The sequence below is a fragment of the Lissotriton vulgaris genome, chromosome 5 (assembly GCF_964263255.1).
Source record: "Lissotriton vulgaris chromosome 5, aLisVul1.2, whole genome shotgun sequence".
Lineage (NCBI taxonomy): Eukaryota > Metazoa > Chordata > Amphibia > Caudata > Salamandridae > Lissotriton > Lissotriton vulgaris.
The window spans coordinates 1956868791-1956893677 of record NC_141693.1 but is presented as its reverse complement, the minus strand read 5'-3'; the positions used below and the strand labels follow the sequence as shown (position 1 = coordinate 1956893677).

The window sequence follows — 24887 nt, the reverse complement described above, 5'->3', positions numbered from 1 at the left end:
GGAGTTGAGACTTCATGCAGGGAGCATGGCTGTTCCCTGCAATGCCTGAAATTATGGGCAAAAGACGTCAGTAAAAAGGATCCTCATGGACGATGGACGTGAGGTCCAAATTATAGATGGTCCGTGAAATTTACGGACGGTTGGTCACCCTATTCGGAGCGTGTGTGATAATAGGCTACAGCAATGGGCTTTAATCTGGAGGGGGGCCATTCTGGGGGGACTGAGGAGACCAGAGGTACATGGGGACGACTGGCTGCAGGAACATATCGATCGCAACCCAGAAGAGGGGACGAGCGGGCAGCAGTGCAACGCAAGCACGCCACTGGCAGCCAAGAGGAGTATGAGGGCGCCAGCGAAGCTCGCGGAGGCGGCAAAGACCATAAAGGCAACAAAACAGTGGATCCAGCCACCTGCAGCCAGCACAGCGGCTGCGGGACCGGACAGGGGGAACATCAAATAACGGTGAGCATATTAGCGCGATCATTCAGGAATGTTGCAGGACCATGGCGCCACTGTTACAAAAGAGGTTAGGGGTGCAGAACGCCGTGGCAGCGGTGCGCAGGAAAACACATGGCAGGGGTACTTGCAGTCGGAGGGAGTCATGTACCTACAGGGAAGGGAGGCCACAGGCACCTGCTCAACCCAGGCATGGCACGACAGCACCGGATAGGAGAGCAGGCCGCAGCAACTGCAGAAGGGGAGGAAGGGTCACCCATGGTGGCATGGTGGAACAGCCAGCCCATGAGCAGACTTCCCGTGGCAGTAGACATACCAGAGGCTTACTCACGGCCCTCGCCAGGCCCAGCATCCATGACCACCAGGGCCACCGGTCTGGCCAGCCTCATACCTTTAGCGTGAAAAGAGAGAATATGGCGGAAAGAGTTCATAGATATCTTCCCCATACTGGAAATACAGTTAGAGGGGCTAGACTTGACGACATGCGACAACAAAGAGGAAGATAGGAGGGAAAGGAGGAGGGAGCGCAAGGAACAGACATTCGACAATTGGTTAGACGCATTCAGGATATCGGCATGCATCATAGTCGAGAAATTCCCACGCTGCGCAGCCGACCTATGGCTTCACGAGGCAAACATACACAACGCACAGAGGCAGTTCCAAGGCGAAGCGTGGCTAGAATACGATAAGGGTTTCAGGCTAAAAATGCAAACACACCCGGAAATGGAGTGGAATGAGGTGGACGTCTCCGGGTTCATCCATAAGACGATGGTGGCGAAAGAAGTCAGGACATGAGGGCGGGAGGAGCGAGCACCCCTTTCGCGGGTCCTTTCAAAGGGGGAATGGAAGTCCTTTTCAAAAGCACAAACACTTCGGCGCAGAGAAGGGAACACACGCAAGTGGGCCGCCCGCAATATGCTGGAAATTTGAGGCCAACTAATGTACATATGGGGCAGCATGTAAATTCCAACACATATGTTCAGCATGCACCCGGTGGCAAGCTGCAGGCGCAAAGATGACCCAAAGCGCGACAAAAGGGAGAAAAAGAAGCAATGAGGCAAGCAGAGAGGTCGGGGGGCGAGGCGGGAAGCGCCCGCTAGCATGGTCCCCCATTAATACCCAACGATTACGCGCACTAGCCAACAGATACCATAATAAGACGGACGCAGAGATACTGTTGCACGGATTTGAGGAAGGTTTTCCCATACCGTTCAGAGGCCCCCTCCCTCTCAGCTGCGAGAGGAATTTGAAATCAGCAATGCAGCACCCTGGGGGGGTGGGGGTGACTAAAAAGATAGAGAAGGAGAGGCAATTAGGCAGGATCGAGGGCCCCCTCCCAGCCCCAGAGGGCGGGGAGATGGCCATTTCACCACTGGGGGTAGTACCAAAAAAGGAAGAAGGGAAATTTTGACTGATCTACCACTTGTCATTCCCAGATGGTTTGTCGGTGAACGATGGGTTCGAATCAGAGGTGTGCTCGGTGAGCTACTCCACGATCAATGACGCGATGGACCTGATAAGGGCGACAGGCAGCGGGACTATCATGGCGAAGGCAGACATCGAGTCAGCGATTCGACTACTCCCAGTCCACCCCGACAGCTTCCACTTGTTAGGCTTCCACTGGGAGGGACAATACTATCATGACAAGGCAATGCCAATGGGATGTTCAGTTTCATGCGCATACTTCGAGTTATTCAGCACGATCATTGAATGGGCGCTGCAAGATAGCCACCCGGCGGGCGGGAAACAACATTACCTAGACGATTTCTTGTTTACCGGCCCGGCGGCGTACCCGGAATGCTAGGACACCCTGGGCGCATTCATTAATCTAGCAGGAGAGCTAAGGATCCCCTTGTCCAAAGACAAGATGGAAGGACCAACAACTAAAATCCCGTTCCTGGGGATCGAGCTGGACTCGGTCGCCGGGACATCTAGGCTCCCTCCCGAGAAAGTAGAGGACTTTAGGCAGGACATCAGAAGCCTATGCAGGCGCGGAAAAGCCACACTGAGGGAAATACAGCGGCTCACAGGGAAACTGAATTTCGCAACCGGGGTCATCTCAGCAGGCAGAGTGTTCGCTAGGCGATTGACACAGCTGACGCGCGGCCTCACCCAGAAAAACCACCACATCCGGCTCGGGCGGAAGTAAAGAGGGACCTCGGGATGTGGGACACCTTTCTAGCAGACTTTAATGGTGTACTGATATGGAGGGAAGGCTGGCTGACCATTAAACAGATCGAGCTATACACCAATGCATCAGGGAGCACAGGGTTTGGGCAATCTTGAGGGACAAGTGGAGCGCAGGACAGTGGCCCAGCAGCTGGCATAGGCAAGGCATAACGGGCAATATAAAGTTTTTGGAACTCTTCCCGATCATAGTGGCTCTGGTGATTTGGAAGGAGGAGCCCCGGAACATGAAGTTTACCCTATGGTCTGACAACAAGGGCGTAGTGCAGGCAATTAACAGGGGGACGGCCAGGTGCCCAGACACACTCAGACTAATGCGACGCCTGGTTACCTTACACCTGGAGGGCAACATAGAACTGCGAGCAAGGCACATGCCAGGGGTGGAGAACGAAATAGCGGACGCCCTATCCAGAGCCAAGATGAGCAGATTCAGGGAACTGGCGCCCAGGGCAGAGACAAACATGACCCCTTTCCCAAGGTAGCTGTGGAAGTTGGCATGGTAGACCTTTCAGAATTTATCGATCACGCGCTCACCCCCGGCGCAGCAAAACAGTACAATAAATACGTGGTGACAGTGATGAGTGTAGGGGGCATCCAATCCCTGGCTAACCCGGGAGACACGCGCAGGGCGGCAGAGCAATTCATTGGCTGGGCTTAGGAGAACAAGAGATCCAGGTCTTGGGCGCAGGCCCACCTGGCAGCCGTAGCACACCATGCAAAGTTAGAAACAGGGCATAATCCAATTGCATCCCACTACATAAAGACAGCAATGAAGGGCTGGAGGTGGAAAGAAGGAAAAAATGTGGATACAAGACGCCCAATAGGTTTCGAAAAACTAGGGGCGCTGCTGGGGGCATTGGAGAGCATAGCAACAGACGGATATGAGCTGCTGCTCTTCAGGGCGGCGTTTACCACGGCCTTCTTTGGGGCATCCAGCATCAGCGAACTAGTGGCCCCTGCCAGGGAAGGCCAGGCCGAGCTCTGCATACAGGCCAGCCACATAACACCAAAAGCAAAGGGAGTGGAGGTGGTGCTTCGGTGGTCGAAAACAGACCAGGCTGGCAAGGAGGCCGTAGTCAGGTTACATTGCATCCTAGAACAGAGACTCTATGCGGTATGCTGCCTGTCGCCTTCATGACAGTGCGTCCAGCAGGAGAGGGCCCACTGTTCAAACACAAGGACGAGACCCAGCTGAGCAAGTTCCAGTTCAAAGCAGTAATGCGCCTCGCCCTCAGCAGGGCAGGCCTGCCCCCGAGGGGCTTTGGGTCCAATTCATTCCGTATGGGGGCTGCCACAACCGCAGCACAACACGGGATGACCGAGACAGGGATACAGGCGGTGGGGAGGTGGCGCTCGCGCGCATACTAGAAGTAAGTGAGGCCCCAGCTGCTATGACCAGAAGGCACGCGGGGCAAACAAGAGAGTGACCGGCCGTTTTTCCATTGCTTCGACAGGGAACAGACCACACCTGGTATGGGTGGTGGTCCACTCATTTATCAGACAGATGGATGCCTGGTGGAAAAACACGGGCTGCACGCTCAGGGACAGACCACAGCGCACATGCATCCGTTGGTTTGGCCGGTCGGGCATGCGATGGGAGCAACTGGCGCAACCCTCAAAGGCCTACGGGAGGAGGCGGGGCAGCACCCGGACGTCCTGATCATACACCTCAGGGGGAATGACCTGGCCGGTATAGAGAGGAAGGCCTCCTCCTTGGGATACAAAATGACCTCATAGAAATGTCCAGGGCGTTCGGGCGCGCAACAATAATCTGGTCCAAGCTGATCAGCAGACCGGAATGGCGAGGGGCAGAATCGTACAAAGGGGTGGAGAACTCAAGGAAGAAGTTGAACCTCACAATGAGCAAGTTCTGCAGGGCAAACGGCCTGGCATCAATCAGGCATGGGCTGATACACACGGGCCGCCCGGAATACTACGCCAGCGATGGGGTGCACCTCTCCGAGGCTGGGTGAGGTGACCAAAGACAGCGACTCTGGGATGCTTCACGGCTGGGTGACATGGCTACTAAGGGAAGGGGTAGCAAGCAGAGACGGTGCTCGCAGCCCAGCCCCTGCCGGATGGCAGGGCACAACAAAGTCGACAAGGTAGCGAGGCGGCCTAACTCTTGGACAATAAGGCGCAAGAAAGTCCAACCTACAAAAGAACCGTCCCAGAAAGGCCAAGAGACATTATCAAAGAAATGTATAATGACATAATATGCAAATGCGAAAGATATACCTGTTTCCTTGTAACCCTAATAAACTGCGGCCAACAAATGATCACCACAAGACAAGAAGTGTAGTGGCTTTCTTGGCGGGAGGGGAAGTCCGGAAAGGAAAAGGTAATGGTATTCACATGTGTGGGTGGGGCAGAGTGCGGGGGTTATTACGTGTGCAGGCACGCATCTTGTGGTAAAGTGTTTCATTCTGTAGTAGAGGGTAGCGCAATGAGAGTTTAAATTAAGGTAACATGTCGTTCCTGCTTATATTTCGCATTCTTCATAATCCTGTATTCCCTATGAGTGTTTGCCTTTTCCAGAATGTGGTTACTTTTGCTAGGCAGTGCATAATTTGAAATGAGTCACATCCAGGTGTTTATAATGGGGCAGAATTGGGTTGTAACTGGAGACAGTGCGAGTTTCACTCAGTGGGGCAGAAGGGTGTTCGGGGGATAGGATGAGGCACTATGGCCACAGCTACAGAATTTGGAACTGGGAAACCTGATTCAGCCTTCATGACTAGTCCATCAGACCACTCTCCTGAGTGAGCACATACCCCTACTAGACATTAGAAGACCCACTAGACCTTAGAAGCCCTGGTCTCTTAGCACCAGCAGGTGAACCTTATCAGTGGCCAGTGTTGGTTAACCTTAAAGCCCTGTCCACCACAATCCATACTGAAGGTCACCTCTTGTCTTGGGGCAGGCCTACAAAGCCATCCACTTCATCACCTACAAAGCAGCACACCCTAGAGCAGCAGTGACTTTGCCACTGAGGTCACAGGACCCTTGAGGCCAGTCCGCCTCACCCATTGGTGCCTCCATTTGTCTTGTTCCAGCAGCACTAATGCAACTCACCAGGGATTGGCAATGCAGGATTTGCATGCACACCAGACTAAGGGGAAAGTTTACAAGGGCTGTGCTTCATGCTTGCACCTTGCAATGTGGTACATGCACAGCGCAAAGTTCCAGCTGGGTGACCTATCCACAAGGCTGCTGCGGCATGATATGACCATATATGAGGCGGATCGTTCAATACAGATGCAGATTTTAGTGCTTGAATCAATGGCTGATTCACCTGGGCCCTTTGCTACAACTGCATTACATGCTGCTGAACGGATGCAGCTTGCTGGTGTAGGACTGCAACAGAACAAAGACTTTGTTAGCATCAATAGGGCACAGTTCTTTAGGAGCTTAGCAAATATCTGCGAAAAAGAATGACAGTGACTAATGCATCAAATGTTTCTAGATGCACAACCACAAACAATGACGAAATGGATAACAAAGAGTTGGTGCATAGGATGAAACTCCTACAACCAGTTTATTGGCCAGATCCAGTAGACATCTAATATGGTGAGGGAGAATTACAAAACCTTTGTAGCAGGTGGCATGTATTTGATACTAGGCAGTACATCCTCGGTTTCAGAGAGTACAAACAAAATAAAAATTGCATCCCTGGAAGCCTGAAACCATTAGTGCACATTATAAACACCTTTTGTTCCTCAACTGCTGAATGTTGAATGTGAACGGGGCTTTAGTGTAATGAATGAGTTGCTCACACCACTGCGGAACAGAATATCAATCAATCGTCTGTCCTCTATAATGTTCAGAAAAAGTGTGGGGCCTCCTGTCATAGAATTTAAACCTGAATTTTATGTTCAGAAATGGTTAGAAAAAGGGAGGAGGAGTGCCAATGAAAGAAACTGCATGGCTCAGCCACAAATGGCTTATGATTTCACTTATACGCGTATTTGGAACATTCTGTGATTGGAAACATGTCCCACATTGTAAATGTATTAAATGTAAACAACTTATATATTAAACCTCAAATAAACAGGTTTATCCATTGTTTGAATTAAATAACATTATAAGCTGTAACTGGTCAGTGAAATGCCAAACGTACTAAAAATTGATATGTTTTGCTATTTCTAGCCACACCTCCGACTCCGCCGACTGATCCAATCTCCGATTTATTCCCGCCCTCTGATTCTCTGCCCACAGTTCCCCTAATTTCCCCCCCATTTCGACCACTGTAGGATGATGCTTGGAAAAGAGGCCAGTCAACAGTGTCTGCGTGATATCAGCTCGTTGCCCAAAGGTGCTGATGGAAGAGAGCTGGACCAGATCTGAGGAGCTGCCTTTCATCCGAGGACAGTGATGGGAGAGCTGGACACAGGACCGGAGGCTCCTGAGCTCAGAGTTTTACCCATGAGTGGCGTGCTGACGGAGAACAGGACCTGAGGGAGCTCCGCCTTTTACCCGAGGGTAGCGATGGGAAGTACTGTCTGTGTGGAAGAACGGACAAGGAGTCATGCGGACATGGGCCCTGCTCACCCTCAGCTGCCTCTGAGTCACTGCGGCCCGACTGTCAGTCTTCGTTCCACCGTTTATTTTCCATTAAAACCCACGAAGGGAAACTCCCAGTTCTGCTTCTTTTGGCAGGCGCGTAACAAGTTTTCAAAGGTCTCTTTTGCTTTTAAAGTAGGAAATCTGAAATGTTTACTGAATACCGACGGAATCGTCTTCTCAAAATAAATTGCAGTTTTTCATGGGTTGGGCTACCCAAACAAACAAAATGGCCGAAGAGCCGGCTGACGCCCTTGGACTGGACTCGTCGACAGTGGCCTCTGCAGGTGTGGACTGGCCAGCCTGCCGACAGGACTGGAAAAGAGGCCTGTTTATCACCTAGAACCGGATTTGTGACCTGTTGACGCACTGGTTTCTCGTGGATAACCCCTAGAAGCGGGATGACTCTGAGCAGGGCCTAAGGGCCCAAGTACCACAGGATCCCACCTGTAGACAAGCTGGCTTGTGGCACGTGCCACAAACCCACACCCGCCCTGAGCTCTGTAACTCATTCATGTGAGTTAAAATGCACCATTTGCATACATGCCAACATTTGGGAAAATAATGGAAGTCAGGAACTAGGAAAATCGGGGGAAATGAATGTCATCATTGACTTGCTCTGATAGATTTGTTTGAAGTAGTAGAACATTAAAATAAAAAAATATTGACTTAAAAAAAGGCATGAGCCTTTAGGTGTGTACCTACCTGCTTGGGGATAATCTTGGCACCCTGGTGACCCCTGTAAATGACAAATCCTAGCCAGTTGTGCACCATGGCCCACTGACTGACCAGTGATTTTCACTACTTCCAGTCCTACTTCCTCATCCATATGCTCCTGGAATTAGGTTTGCCTCATCACTAAGACAGGCTATATCTACTATAGTCCGAGCGGAAGTCCCGCCTCCCCGGTGTGCCTTAAAGAGAGACCACCCCTTATAAACTCGTTTCATGCCAAGCACCTACCGACCTTTGATCCCCCATGTCCCAGGGGAGGGTTAGCGGTAAACAAGGACAGCTAGGACTCAATGTAATGAAGGTCTTGTGACATTGTAACCAGAAGATTACGAATAAGACCCCACCGAGGCCAGTGCATGAGTGCCAACACCCACGGAGGAGCTCCCGCCCACCTGGAGCCGGTAAGGAGTTAGGAAGGTATGCGGTGAGGCCCAGGGGCAGCATTGCAAATGACCTTCATGGAAGACCCCCTGAAGACTGGCCAAGTGGTGAACGTCTCCCTGGGGGACAAATGAGGAGCAGGACCTGGCCGAACGGCCACTGAAGCCTGGTAGGTTAAGGAGGGGGACCATGAACCCACTAGCTAAGGGTCCCGGTTGCTGGACACTGACCTATCGCACGTGACAAAGAGCTAGTCAACTTTGTGAAAAAGGGCCAGGTCAATAGAAATACATAGAAATAACCATGTGAATATCTAACTAATGCAACCACACCTAAGGAAGGAAAATGTCAAAAGGACCAAAAACAGCAGAACCAAGTTCTACCTGCAGTGGAACACAGAACAGATTTTGAAGGAATCCTGCCCTAGGATGAAGCAAGACCCTCTCTGGGAAAAATGAAGAACCAGGGCAGAGCCAGCTCCCAGAGCAAATGTTCACCAATAGTGGCTGAGCTTCGAATATGCTAAATTTATGAGTTTTGCCATGTGCACCCTGCAGCCCTCTAACAAATAGGAAAAGACGCAATGAGAGGACTGGGGAATACAGCGGTGGATAGAAACAACCTCAAAGTGACATTATACCAACAGTGCAGCTGGCTGCAGTTTTTTTATTTATTAACTTATATAGCGCCTGAATCACCCCTGAAGGGGTATCTCTGCGCTTGCGGGCAAGTAGAGGGAAGATGCCGGTGCTGAGGGAGACCTCTAGAATAAAAATGTTTTCAAGGACCTTATAAAGCGAAGGTCAGTTCTGAACCTGTGGGGCAATGATGACTCCCAAAGAATCCTCAGGCTGGAGACAACAAGGTAACTAGTACGGAATCCTGGTAGGAGTCACATGAGGCCACCTGAGCATCTTCTGAGGAGCACAGGCCTGGACATTCTTCCAGTGGTTGCACAAACCATGGTGTACTCCTCAAGGGTACCTGGATGCCAGGACTGGTGGGTACAATGAGGGACAGCCCTCAGCTTGAGACCTGGCTCTGACCAAGCTGAGGGTCAGGAGAAAGGAGTTTGGATGGAGAGGAGCTCTTAGCTGATGTGGACTCAAGGGCAACCTGCAGGGAAGAAGCACAAAGAGGTGCTGATACAGGGCCTTTGTGGGAAGCAAGTCAACACTACGAGCAGTGGCAGCTGGTAGTGGTGGGGCGGGGTGGGTCAGCACGGCTGGGGGACAATGGATGTCTATATAAAAAAAAAGAAAACCTCTTTCCGCATTGTCCCCCCCCCCCCCCCCCCCCTGCCGAGTCCAGCACTGACTTCGAGGACCTCCCATTGAGATTGTCCCTGATCTTCCACAGATCCAGAACCAGGACCTCCAAGGACACAGGATGAACTAGGCACTGAACCCCAAGCTCCCATAGAGGGGTGCAGGGTGCAATAATGAGGAAGGAGAGCCTTTACAGAGTAAAGCTGGGCTGCTTCGCCGTGACTGTTTGGCCCTGCAAAGGTGGCACTGTCTAAATGGGGTCCCTTTTAGGCCAGGAACAGCAATAAGAATTGTAATTAAAGTATATTGTTGCGAAGTTAAGAAAAAGCAGTAGAATAGTTAAAAGGAGAAAAATAAGCTAAAATGGAAGTAGGATTCTTTTTGAACATAAAAGTGAAGAATTGATTCATGCGACATAGGAAAACCTCTAAACTTCGTGCTACAAATTAGTCTTACAGCAACAGAAGCCACTGAACAAGAAACCTGCATAACTTAATATCCAGGGTGTTAATTTTGTGCAGTGCCAAAAAAAACACACCCACACCAGCATAATTCAGCAATTATACTCCAAACACGGAAGCAGGTCACAGTGAAATCAACAAAAATGGTACTCGCAGGGTTGTGTGCCATGTGAATAATACATTGACATGCGTGTTTCATGATTATTACATCATATCTAAATCGGCATACATTAATAGTTGACATTTGAATGAAAATGACATTTCTGGAACAAACACTTCACATGGGGGAAACAAGGCAAGGGATATAATGTTAGTGAACTTCAGAAAGCAAACAGAATGCAATGCCAGGTGAAATGCATACGAGGAACTGATTTTCCAAAAACAAAAAGACAGTGAACCCTGATATTATCCACTAGTTCGTACAAAAGGACAAGATGCATATCTTATGTGCATCTATTTACAAACGCAATTATATACTTGGACACATGGACTGAAATGAATTATGCAGCAGGACCAAGGTGACTGCTGCCCATGGTTAATACAGGGTGGGTGGCCCCATGTGCAGTACCTGCTACTGCCCAGATGTGAGCTGAACTTTCTGCTCCGAGACAGATGTTAGCCACTCATCTCCGTTCAACCCCCAAAAGACATCTAATGTACACGCCTATACGCCCCAATTCCTAGAACAGATACAGGCACTCACCAGAGAACATCTTGCTGCTGATCACCACAGCAATAGACATGGCTGGGTAGACGGTGACGCGGGTAACAGCAGCTGCTCTGTACCAAGGGTTACCGGTCCTGCAACGAGTATCCCCTTCTGAGGTGTGGGAATACTGGTCAAGACGGCTCTTCCCTTGGTAATAGACAAGATCTGGCATGATCCCCTGGGGAGGTCTTTGACCCTTGCAGGGAAATAGGAAGGTAGGCGGTTAATATTGTCTCAAGCTACATTCCACCAGTGGTGCAGTCCGAGGCGTTTGCAGCTCTGGGGACCCTGCTGGCCAATCTTCCACCTGGACTACTGGTGCTGGGAGGTGACATGAACTCTACTATCGACCCCAGGTTTGATAGGGAACCCATATCAACTAGAGAGAGAGCGGTGGAGCCGCTTCACACGTTTGTTGAGGCTATGGACCTGACAGATTTCTGGTGGTTGCACAACCCAGATACTCACCAATACACCTTCTACTCAGCTGCCCACGGTACTTACTCATGGCTCGACCACATACTGACACACAGAGATGGGGAAGCGTGGTTTTTGGTCCGCTAGGTATTTTGAGCCATTCTCCAGTAAAGGTAGTGATGAGGGGACCGACTCGAACATACACTCTACCACCCAGGCTGAATTCATGGTTCTTTAAGAATAAAGAAAATACCCCAAAAGTCCGGGAACGGGCACAGCTCTACTTCCAGGAAAATGAGGGGACGTTTGAGACAGCTTGCACTTTGTGGGAAGCATTTAACCCAGTTATGAGGGGGCATGTGCAGGCCTGTATAGGAGGTAACAATAAAGTAAAAAGACTGCAGTGGGACAGACTGGAGGCAACAGTAATGGGGAGGGAGGCAAGCTTCTGAAGGGTGGGAGAACTGACAAGAAACTGGCGCACCGTTTAGAACTAAAGAGGCAGGAACTGCAAGACCTGGCAAATAATGCCACCAGATCGGCTGTGCTGGCAACACAGAAAATAGTATATGACCCTGGAGATAAAGTCAACAACATGATTGCCTGGCTAGAGAAAAGAGACAGGGAAAGGAGCTGGGTTGCGGAAATACGCAACAAAAGCGGGCATGCTCACTCTACTGGGGAGAACATGACACAGGTCTTTGCGGATTACTATGAGGAGCTATATGAATCCAACCCAGTTAGAACAGACACAGACTGTTGCGAACTGCTAGAGGAAATGAGACTGCCGGTTCTGTCTGAGGAAGATAGAGAGAACATTGAGAAACACATATAGACGGAGGAAATAGTAGGCGCCATACCGGATCTGCAGGCAGGGAAGGCACCAGGACCAAATGGTTTACCCGTGGAGCCCTTTAAAAGCATGGCAAGTATAGTGGCCCCAAGAAAAAACAGGGTGCCTTTTCCTGATTGTTATGCCTTTTAGGTATGCCACTCCTGCTGGAGGTGGCAACCTATGTGTGAACAGGAATCGTGCAGTCTTATTTAGGTTACCAAATTTACAATCTGAGTTACCAACCTTTCAGTGTCATACGGGACCATATATAAAGCATAGAAATGTTTAAAATTTGTAGTTCATTTATTCAAAAAAAATTTTGTTTAAAAAGTCATAGTATTACAAAACTGTTGCATTAGAAAATCGTTACACGGTATATATTCAATGTATATAAACAATATTAATAACACATTTCTTAAAAGACAATATCAATTATTTTTAAAAAAAGTTCTACTTTATACAGCATTATTTCCAAAAAACATATTTGTAAAAGTAATAAAACACAAATGTTAGGAACAAAAATGTCGACGCGGCGTTTCGGTGCCCCTGATGTTCTTGCACCTTCTTCAGGACTTGTTCCCTGATTGGTCACATCTACAAAGACATATATCATAATGTGTTTCATTAGGTCCCATCTACTAGTTTCAGTTACATATAATCAATACTTCATTTTATAAACCTAACATTTGGTAACCTCTATAGTCTCTTATGCACATCCCAACTTAAGATTTGTTACAATTCTGTTGTTATCCTTTCTACATTTATCTCTAAATTGATTAACTTCTAGGCTTGGTGGTGGTATGGTGATATTATCTTACACCAGTAGTAGATGACTACCTCAGTTTCATATTTCCTCTGCTGGACAGGGAAAGTCTGTTTGAACCAAAAACCAGACCTAACAATGAAACAAAACCTATAGTATTTGTTACAAACTTCTCATGTGTATCCAATAAATTGAAAAACTGTATTAACAGCAATTGGAAGCTGCTAAATGATCCAGGCGAAACACCAATCCCCAAACCGATATTTGCCTTCAGAAGAAACCGCACAATAAGAAACTGTTTAGTCAAAACATACCCGGATAAGATGAGAAGGAACTCTATTAGGACCTTAGATGGGTCAAATCCAACAGGCAACTATGCTTGTGGTAATTGTAAAAATTGCCCTCTTATAATACCAGGTCCAAGTATTACCATTGGTAAAACAACACACACACACAAGGATCTTTTTAATTGCAGAACCAGCAATGTTATATATATGATCAACTGCCCTTGTGGCAAAGTATATATAGGAGAAACCCAACGAGAAATCAGGACAAGGATAACAGAACACAAATCAGCCATCCGTACCAAGAAATTGACAGCTCCCCTAGTAGCTCATTGGATAGAAAGGGGCCACACAGTGGAAGACATACGATGGTGTGTTGTAGAACAAGTCAGAATAAATAAAAGAGGAGGAGACTTAACTAAAAAACGAAGACAAAGAGAACAATACTATATGTCTAAGTTCAACTCCCATAAAATAGGTCTGAATAACAAAGAAGACTGGGAGAGAATACTGTAGTAAAACTTTGGACTGTAAATAAGCACTAGAGAAAACCTAAAAAATAGGAATAGGTAAGGTAGGAATAGGGTAATATGTATGGATAGACTCTGAAGCAGCAGTGTAAATAACAAAGCTTACACACCTTGAAACATGGGATCCTTGATCCACTTTAACAAAAGACTGAATGATAGATTGGGTATTTGTGTGTATAGATAATGTCAAACACATTAACGATAATACTATAACCAAGAGGGTCATAACAAGCTGTCTAAAGGTTTTTTTTAAAAAAAGTTGGTTTACCAAGGCAAAACATGGTTTGCCCCAAAAATGCGTTGTACAATAATGAGTAGGAGATCCAAATACATAGTCATAATGGAAGATAGACGGGACTATTTAAATGGAAATACCGAAAAGGGTCCCCGTTTTCCATTCTAAAACGGCGGAGATTATTAGGTGTTAGTATACGCAATGTGGGCAATTTTGCCATGTGCATAAACAGGAATAATGAGTCCTCACAAACAACAGTACTCATAATATTCTAATTATAATAATGGCCACAAATACATAACTACTAAGGGGTTCAGTAAATCACGGGTACTCCCAATCCAAAATGGTGCTCACAATATGAGCGGAATTCAATCAGGTTGTAAACTTATCGAGTTATGAACGCGCGAAGGATGTGTGCTCGCTAAATTAGAAATAATAGCAGGCGATGTGATTCGCGTGAGAATAAGGGACCCAAACAAACAACGACTAAGGGGTTCAGTAAATCACGAGTACTCCCAATCCAAAATGGCGCTCACAGTATGAGCAGAATCCAATCAGGTTATAAACTCATCGGGTTATAAACATGCGAAGGAAGTGTGCTCGCTAAATTAGAAATAATAGCAGGCGATGACCCAACATAAAATACCATAACCCATAACATTCGAGCGATAACGAGGGACCAAAACAGATAACCACTAGGGGGGTTAGCAAATCATGAGTACTCCCAATCCAAAATGGCGCTCGTAGTATGCGCGGATTTTAATCAGATGTTAAACCCCTTGAGTTATAAACACGCGAAGGAGGTGTGCTCGCTAATATAGAAAAAATAGCAAGCGACGACCCGGCGTCAAATAAACGCGGTACGAACATAGCACATAAATAAGAAAAATATTATATGAAGTAAACATCGGCAAAAACTCAGTAGAGTCCGGTAAATAGGCAGAATAAAGTATACATCGAGGAAACCAACAAAACGCACAGACAGACAGAACAGAAATAATCTAGGTAAAAAATGCCAATAAAGAAATAGGGTTTGAACCCACTACAAGATGGCGGCCACAGTCGTGTCACCTTGTACCTGCACCTACAAACAGTAACCAGGTGTCAATGCTTAATCAAACAATTAACCAATCTGTGACGGTATAAATACCAGACACAAGGTAGTTTCAGTATATGGAAAAGACTCAAGAGGCAAGGAGGACGCCACGCAGCTCAGCTCCCTTCACCAAGTAAGTAAAAACAGGGTTATGCTAGCGCTGCTAAGAGAAGAATGTTTCTTTAAGGGAAACAGACTGTTCTAACTCAGCCTAAAAATTTATCCCTTCCTAGAATTACAAGCCAAGTCAAAAGGCATCTACCTAAAGATCAACATCCCCATGAGTGAAGTAAACTAATGGTAACTCCAAAATATCTAATAAGGTAAGGAAAAGAATAGGAAGGTGATAATTCAGATGAAAGTAAGGAGCAATTGACATACATTAACAAAGATTATCCCATCCTTAGACGGAGCAGGGGCGTGAAATATCCAACCCATAAGAAAGGGAGCTCCCAGAGGCATCCTCCTTACAACTAAAGTAAGAATTGGAAATAAAAACCGGTGAGGAGCATATATTTAACTTTTAGACTGACCAGGAGTTATTCATAAAAAGAAAAAAAGTGAAGATATATAAATGTTTTCTCTTTACTTTATAGTACTGAAGTGGTTAATTTCCAAAGTCTCCAAGGAAAAACTAAGAACATTGATTGAGAAAAAATCCCATATACCTTAAAGGGAACGAAAATATGAGCAGATGCTAAACAGACTCATATGATCAAAAGGGTCCAGGGAATACCACCTGGGTAAGTTGAATAACTAAACTGGTTGGGACCCATAGAGTAAAAAGGGAAAGGAATCTTATTCCAGACCTCAGGGTTACATTTAAATGACCGACAGTGGGATACAATTGAAAGATCACCACAGAGTAAAAGGGAAATGAATCCTAGTCCAGACCTCAGGGTTATATTTAAAAGACCGACAGTAAGACACAATTGAAATATCTCAGAAAGGAGTGGGATAAGGGACTGTCCAGCAGAGGAAATATGAAACTGAGGTAGTCATCTACTACTGGTGTAAGATAATATCACCATACCACCACCAAGCCTAGAAGTTAATCAATTTAGAGATAAATGTAGAAAGGATAACAACAGAATTGTAACAAATCTTAAGTTGGGATGTGCATAAGAGACTATAGAGGTTACCAAATGTTAGGTTTATAAAATGAAGTATTGATTATATGTAACTGAAACTAGTAGATGGGACCTAATGAAACACATTATGATATATGTCTTTGTAGATGTGACCAATCAGGGAACAAGTCCTGAAGAAGGTGCAAGAACATCAGGGGCACCGAAACGCCGCGTCGACATTTTTGTTCCTAACATTTGTGTTTTATTACTTTTACAAATATGTTTTTTGGAAATAATGCTGTATAAAGTAGAACTTTTTTTTAAAATAATTGATATTGTTTTTTAAGAAATGTTATTAATATTGTTTATATACATTGAATATATACCGTGTAACGATTTTCTAATGCAACAGTTTTGTAATACTATGACTTTTTAAACAAAAATTTTTTTGAATAAATGAACTACAAATTTTAAACATTTCTATGCTTTATATATGGTCCCGTATGACACTGAAAGGTTGGTAACTCAGATTGTAAATTTGGTAACCTAAATAAGACTGCACGATTCCTGTTCACACATAGGTTGCCACCTCCAGCAGGAGTGGCATACCTACAAGGCATAACAATCAGGAAAAGGGACCCTGTTTTTTCTTAGAGTTATTGACCCAGTCCTTTTCCTGACAGAAAGGGTAGCTCCCTACACATAACTTTTTTGGCAAGTATAGTGGCCCCATATCTCCTTGGTATGTTTAATGAAGCGACAGAACAGGAGTGTTTGTCGGCTGATCAGCGAACGGCAACCATCATTGTAATCCCCAGGACGGGCAAGCCAGCTGATCAGTGTAGTTCGTACTGGCCGATAGCCCTGTGGAATATGTAGGTTAAAATACTGCCCAAATTCTGGGTGAATCATCTCCTAGCACCAATCACGACTCTGATACACCCAGACCAATCTGGCTTTATGCCCTGCCGAAGCACTAGCTTTAAATCTTTGACAGCTATACGGGGTGATGCATCTGGTACAGACCAACCCAGGGGCGGAGGCGGCACTATTGTCCCTTGACGCTTGCATGGCGTTTGACATTATAGAGTGGCATTACCTGTTTGAGGTCTTGAAGCAGTTTGGGTTCGGCCCTCAATTCCAGTCCTGGATTGAGCTGCAATATGCAAATCCCTTGGCTAGGGTTCGAGTGAACGGTTCAGTGTCCCGCTCCTTTTCTTTTAAGTAGGGCACGAGACAGGGGTGCCACCTTTCTCTGATTTTATTCGCACTAGCGCTCGAGCCACTTGCGGAATGGGTGAGGGGGAACCCCGTGATCTTGGGCATCTACTGGGGAACAATGGGAAGAGAGAATATCGCTGTACGCTGATGATGTCCTCCTGTACGCGATGAGACCACGTTTCACAATAAGCTGGCTATTGCAGATTTTCAAGCAATTTGAAGGATACTCGTCATACCAGTTTAACTGGGATAAGTCACTCCTGTACATGTTATAAAACGGGCCACCACTGATACTCGTGCGGAAAACAAATTGCAGGTTAAGGATAGCTTTAAATATCTGGGTATTCAGATTGCCAAAACAGAAGCGGGAATTTTTGCGAGGAATTTACAGCCACGGCTGGACATTCAAGGAGAGATGTCGCTCACTGGAGGACTCTCGATCTCCCTCATGGGGAGATCGGTTCTCTTCAAAATGATATCGCTACCATGAATATTGTATTTCGTGCAAAACACCATTTGTCCCATATCTGGCAAATTCTTTAAGGATGTTGACAGTGAGCTGAAGACACTTCTGTGGGATGGCGGGGGCGCACGGATCGCATTGGCCAAACTACAACGGGGAGTATATGAAGGCGGTTTGGCAATTTCGGACCTTCAAAAATATGACTGGGCCTTCCATCTAATGGTAATTAACAATAGAGTGTTTACGAATAGGAATGACCCAGCATACAGGGTAGACCACTGGGTGGGGGCTAGAGGATACCTAGGTGCACTGTATGTTTGAGGGAAGAATGAAAACATGCCACCATATACACAGATAGTACTAAATGTATGAGCGAGGGCCATTCTCCTGTTCCCCGATTTACGAAAAGAATATCAACTTGCGAAAACAGAACACTATAGGTATTTGCAATTGAGACACATGCTGTGCAGGCATCTCAAGGAGGGGGAGCAGATCACTGAATATATCCCGCTAGAGGATAGATTAGTACTAGATCCAATTCTGGAAAAAGTACTGTCCTGCACCTATAAGAAGATTATTAATAATTACCCGGAACGCCTCACAAAGCTAGGGGAGACATGGGAATCTGATGTGGGTTTACTGAGGGACAATGATTGGGTGGAGCCAGTACAAACCCCAAGAGAATTGGCGATTAGAGCGAGATTCAGGCTTGTTCAGCTGAGAATCCTGCAAGTTTTACTCAACTAGCATGCTCATGTTCAAGTTGCGGCGCATACTCACGGAGGATTGTCAGAGGGCCTGTAACCAGAGAGGTACCGATTTCCATATACTGTGGGAATGCCCGATTATACATCGATATTGGGGGAAGGTGACGCGGATAATGTCGGAAGTTGTAGGTCAGGAAGTTCCTGTGGATGCCAGGAGGCATGTTTTATGTGTATCTGGGTAACAGATATGGCCTAAATATTGCCGGGGACTAGGGGGCTGTTCAAACGCCGACAGGGGCACGATGGAAGATGGACATGGACTGGTGCTGAGCTGCTGGAAAAACAATTTATGAGAGCAGGGGCTGCCCCAGGAAATGGGAAAAAGTGTGGCAACAATGGGATAGCAAAGTGAAACATAGCTAAATGCTGGGGAATAAGACTTATTCCCTCTTACCGTCAGTGTTGCTGTGACATAGATGGGCCAATGTTAGCGGACAAAATCGTATATATAGCACTTGGGATGCCCTAAGAAGTGGATGCGGGTGTGGGGACAACGGAATGCTTTCAGAGGAAACATTTGCGATACGCCTCTAGATGAGTCGTCGTCAGATGTCAGTGACTAACTGTGCAGAGCGGAACACTGTGGAACTCTCATCATCTACATAAATGCACTGAATTAAATGGGAGGGAGGATTGCAAAGATTGAGCATATACATGTAATCAATCACTACATGTCTAGTCAATGTTTCATCATTTATCTATATCTGTTATTGTGTAATAATATGTACCAATTAATAAAAATGCAAAGAAAACCTGTTTAAAAACAAAAATAAAACAGTGTGAAGTGTACAGAGGCAATTGAGGGGTCACGGATTGCTAAAAGTGAGAGGGGCTGGATGACCAGGGTATATTGGGTGGGATGACATGTATGTAATATCAACCATTGCCTTTTGTAATGCTGTACATTAATACTGACGACAGTTTAATAAAAAGATGTTTACACAAAAAAAGTATCCCCTTCTCACACCCTAATGAATCTTAGAGTTTCAGAGTTTTAACCTTCCCGGAGAGCTGGAAGCACGCCGAGATCAACGCCTTACTCAAGAAACCCAAGGAGGACCCAAAGGACCTCAAGACCTTTCGGTCCATCTCCCTTTTCCCGTTCCCAGCAAAGGTCATCGAAAAGACCGTCAACAAACACCTGACCCGCTACCTCAAGGAGAACAGCATCCTGGACCTGTCCCAGTCTGGGTTCCGCAGCAAACACAGTACCGAGACTGCCCTCATCGCCGCCACCAATGACATCAGGACCCTGCTAGGCAACGGAGAAACAGCGGCCCTCATCCTCCTGGACCTGTCAGCCGCCTTCGACACGGTCTGCCACCGCACACTACGAACAAGCCTTCACGACGTCTGGATCCAAGAGAAGGCCCTGGACTGGACTACCTCCTTCCTCTCCGGCAGAACACAGAGCGTCCGCCTTCCCCCCTTCCGCCCTGAAGCAACCGAGATCATCTGCGGTGTACCCAGGGCTCATCCCTCAGCCCAAAGCTGTTCAACATCTACATTGCACCACTCGCCCACGTCACCTGACTGCACAACCTCAATATCATCTCTTACGCCGATGACACCAAGCTCATCCTCTCCCTCACCAAGGACCCTCACACCGCCAAAAACCAACCTTCACAAAGGAATGAAGACCGTCGCCGAATGGATGAGGAACAGACGACTGAAGCTGAACTCAGACAAGATGGAGGTCCTCATCCTCGGATCCACCCCCTCTGCCTGGAACGACTCCTGGTGGCCGACTGCACTGGTTACAGCTCCAACACCCACTGACCGCGCACGCAACCTAGGGTTCATCCTCGACTCCACCCTCTCCATGACTAAGCAGGTCTACGCCGTCTCTTCCTCCGGCTTCAACACCCTCCGCATGCTCCTCAAGATCTACAAGTGGATCCCCACCGAAACAAAAAGAACGGTTACCCAGGCTCTCGTCAGCAGCAGGTTGGACTACGGAAACTCCCTCAATGCAGGAGCTTCGGCCAAACTCCTGAAACGGCTTCAACGCATCCAGAACGACTCTGCACGCTTGGTCCTCCACATCCCTTCGCCTCAGCCACATCACACCCCACCTGAGAGACCTGCACTGGCTCCCCATCAACAAAAGGATAACCTTCAAGCTCACCCACGCACACAAGGCACTCCACAACACTGGACCAGCGTACCTCAACAGCAGACTCAGCTTCTACACCCCCACCCGCCAGCTTCGCTCTGCCAACCTTGCCCTCACCACAGTCCCCCGCATCCGAAGAACAACCTACGGTGGCAGATGATTCTCCCACCTCGCCGCCAAGACCTGGAACACCCTCCATCCACCTACAGCTGACCCAAGACTTGCTGACCTTCAGAAGACTCCTCAAGACCTGGCTCTTCGAGCAGTCGCAGTAGCAGCATTCCCCACCCTCCAGCGCCTTGAGACCCTCATGGGTATGTAATGTGCTTTACAAATGCTATGATTGATAGATTGATTGATTGAAGGCTCGGCGCTTACACCAGGATAAGCCAAACAGGAAAATGGTCCGTCCTGTTGGTTGCTGTGATAGGGGCAGGCGAAACATTTAATAAACTTTGCTAGCAAAGTTGGGAGAAGGAATCATTACTCTTTGTGATTGACCGAGACATGGCCACTGTGGATCGCATATGCTAATTACTGTAGAAGAAGTGCTCCATGCTGAAAAGAGGTTCTACTTGTGGCGCTAACACAGAAGCGGAAGAGGCGGGTCCCACCTGGGACTGAAAGCAGAAAAGTTAAAGTCACCTTTTCTCTGCTGCAATAGTTTTCGAAACAGGCAACAAAGTGTCCATAAAAGATAAAACAAACAAGTTATATAGGTGTAACAAAAAATATTAAAAAAAGATCACAGGGGAGAGATAAACGTGCTGAAGAGGGGAAAAAAGTACACAAGGGAGTCAGCTGGAGGACACATGTACTTGTGGAGTGCTTTAAAAAATAAACAGCTTAGCTGCAAGCGCAAACTGTGATGGGTGCAGGGGGTGGCAGTAACATTGGGGGCAGTAACACAGAGAAGATGAAGGAGAAACACGGGGTGGGGTAAAGAAATAGCACCTTAATGACAGCTCGAGCAGCGGACGTAAAATTGTCCCCCCCCCCCGCCCCAACCCCTGAAGTAGACCTCCTGCACAAAGACCATCCTGAGGCCACCCCAATCTTTGCTATTCTGGAGTAGTGGGGCTTTTTTTTGTTACTGGGGGCCGGTTTTGCAGCAGTGCTGAAATATTGTCCCCCTGTAATAAAAGCAGCAGCAGTAATTCCCACCAGCAACCCTACAAAAGTCATGGGTCTGCCCAGCACTGAGCTTAGTTATATAGGCCTCGTTAAACATTAGTGGTCTACGCCCAGTTAACAGAGTTCACCCACTGGAGTCCAGCAGTACCTGCTTAGGAATAGAGTTTAGACCCCTGTGCCAGCAGTACCTATCCAGGTAAGTGTTCACACACCACGGTCCAGCAGTACCTGTCCAGGTAATAGCGTTCATACCCCAGTGTACAGCAGTACCTACCGCTAAACAGAGTTCACACCCTGGGGTCTGGCAGTACCTGCCCAGTTAACAGAGGTCTCACCCCGGGGTCCAGCAGAACCTGCCCAGTTAACAGAGGTCTCACCCCGGGGTCCAGTAGTACCTGCCCAGTTAACAGAGTTCTCACCCCAGTGTCCAGCAGTACCTGCCCAGTTAACAGAGGTCTCACCCCGGGGTCCAGCAGTACCTGCCCAGTTAACAGAGGTCTCACCCCGGGGTCCAGCAGTACCTGCCCAGTTAACAGAGGTCTCACCCCGGGGTCCAGCAGAACCTGCCCAGTTAACAGAGGTCTCACCCCGGGGTCCAGCAGTACCTGCCCAGTTAATAATAATAATAATGCAACATTTATAGAGCGCCTGGCTACACATAGAACAGTGTGTCCCCGCGCTAATCACTGATAAATTCAGCAGAGGACCTGAGAGAACGGGATTATGAAATGGGGAAGAGGAATGTTTTTAATTTCCTCCGGAAACCTATTTCGGATGGCTCCATCCTCAAATTCAGTGGTAGAGCATTCCAGTATTTGGGGGCTAAGTTCCTAAATGAGCGTCCGCCCATTCTGGCCCTACGAATACGAGGTGTTTTAAACAACATCGCACCAGAAGATCTTAAATTGCGAGTAGGGCGATGTATGGTCAGGAGATTCTTGAGGTAATCCGGACCTTTGTTCTGGGCTATGCGATGTGCGTAGCAGAGGGCTTTAAATTTAATACGCTCCCTGATGGGGAGCCAGTGGAGTTTAGCCAATGCAGATTTTCCTGATGCTCTGCGCGGGAGGCCAAGCACTAGACGTGCAGCAGCATTTTGCACGCATTGAAGTTGATGAAGTGCTTTTTGGCTTAGCCCTAACAGCATGGCGTTGCCGTAATCAAGGTGTGGAGTCACTAAGGCGTGAACAATGGTTTTTCTGGCTACTGCAGGTAGGAGGTCTAAAACCTTACGAAGAACCTTGAGTAGGCCAAAACATCTCCCTGTGACTTTATTAACGTGGATCTTGTACGAGAGGTCGGTGTCTAACATAACACCAAGGTTACGTACCGACTCCCTCGGAATGGGGGGGTCCCCAAGTTCACTGGGCCACCATAGCCTTGACCATGAAGATGTTGCTCTCCCGACCACCAACAACTCTGTCTTTTCGCCATTAAGGCGTAGGCAGTTGTCGTTCATCCATACTGCCACTGCTGACATACAGTTCGAGAAGTTGATGGCATCTTGACTTCGGTCGGGTGTGAGTTTAAACACCAACTGGGTGTCGTCAGTTAACAGAGTTCTCACCCCAGTGTCCAGCAGTACCTGCCCAGTTAACAGAGGTCTCACCCCGGGGTCCAGCAGAACCTACCTAAGTACATAGTTCACAACTCAGGACCCAACAGTACCTGCTTAGGTAATAGAGTTCACACCCTAGAGTCCAGCAGTACCTACCCTGGAAACAGAGATCACACCCCCGGATCCAGCAGTACCTGCCCTGGGAACAAAGTTCACACCCCGGGATCCAGCAGTATCTGCCCAAGTAACAGCGTTCAGACCGCAGTGTCCAGTAGTACCTGGTCAGGTAGCCGAGTTCACACCCCAGTGTACCGCAGTACCTGGCGCTAAACAGAGTTCACACCCTGGGGTATGGCAGCACCTGCCCAGGTAACAGAGTTCAGGCCCAGGGTCAAGCAGTACCTGCCTGGGTAAAATAGTTTAGTCTTAGGGTGTGGCAGCACTTGCCTGGGTAAAATAGGTTAGTCCTCGGGTGCGGCTGCACCTGCCTGGGTAACAAAGTCAACACCATTGGGTCCAGCTGTATCTGGCCAGGTAACAGGGTGCACACCCCAGGGGCCAGCAGTACCTTTCTGGTAATAACATTTACATACCAGGGTCCTGCAGTACCTGTCAAGGTAGCAGCGTTCACACACTGGGGTACAGCAGTACCTGCATAGATAGCAGAGTTCACGCCCCAGTGCACAGCAGTACCTGGCGCTTTACACCCTGGGATCCAGCAGCACCTGCCCAGGTAACAGAGTTCAGTCCTATATACTGAATCTGGAACTAGTAGAAAACATTTATAAATGTTCAACTACAATATTCAGTGAGGCCGCCTGGCCTGGTACCCCAATGCGCTGTCCTCTCAATGAATGGCCTCATGATCCCTCCGCATCCGCATATAACCAGCTTGCAACCCCGGCTACTTTCATTTTACGTCTGCCATTTTTTAGGTCTTGTCTGCAGGCTTTACTTATATACGATTTTATTAAGTTTTATCAACAGCATATTTTTTTCATTCCACCTTTCCACCCATCCGCCTATCCTGCAACATAGCGAGATAGGAGGCGTTGTGATTGTGATCGTACGTGTCTTCGACATACCGCCCAACCAAATGACTAAAGACCTCTGCCGGCGAGAGAGGCAATGCAGTTCTTGCTGACCAGTACTCTACAGTGTCCATTACTGTGGTCATTTGCTACTGTTGTGACACGTTCACTCTCCATCGCATGCAATGGCTGTTGGCAGATGTGGGGGGTTCATGTCAACTGCTTAGCTCTTGGCGCCCTCATTGGGCACAAGTTGCCCTCTCTTCCCTGTCATTTGGCTCCAGGTAGCTGCCCAAATTCTTGACTGTCTCTGGGCCTCAACTTCTAAAGGTCTCGTCTACAGACTTATTATGGACACTACCGATACCTACAGTGGGCTCCTTGCCAGACCACTGCTTCCCATTTTTTGTCAGTGCACGCTTTCACGACACACACACACACCACCAGCCGTCAGTGCACACTTCCATCAGGCACACACACCACCAGCCGTCAGTGCACGCTTCCACCAGGCACACACACCACCAGCCGTCAGTGCACGCTTCCACAAGGCACACACACCACCAGCCGTCAGTGCACGCTTCCACCAGGCACACACACCACCAGCCGT

The 24887-nt window shown here is 47.7% G+C and overlaps 1 protein-coding gene across 1 annotated transcript in view; it reads right to left on the bottom strand.

Moving 5' to 3' along the window:
* LOC147717864 (sperm acrosome membrane-associated protein 4-like) overlaps positions 1 to 24887 on the bottom strand; it is a 187965-nt gene that overhangs the window by 101035 nt on the left and 62043 nt on the right. The window lies entirely within an intron of this gene.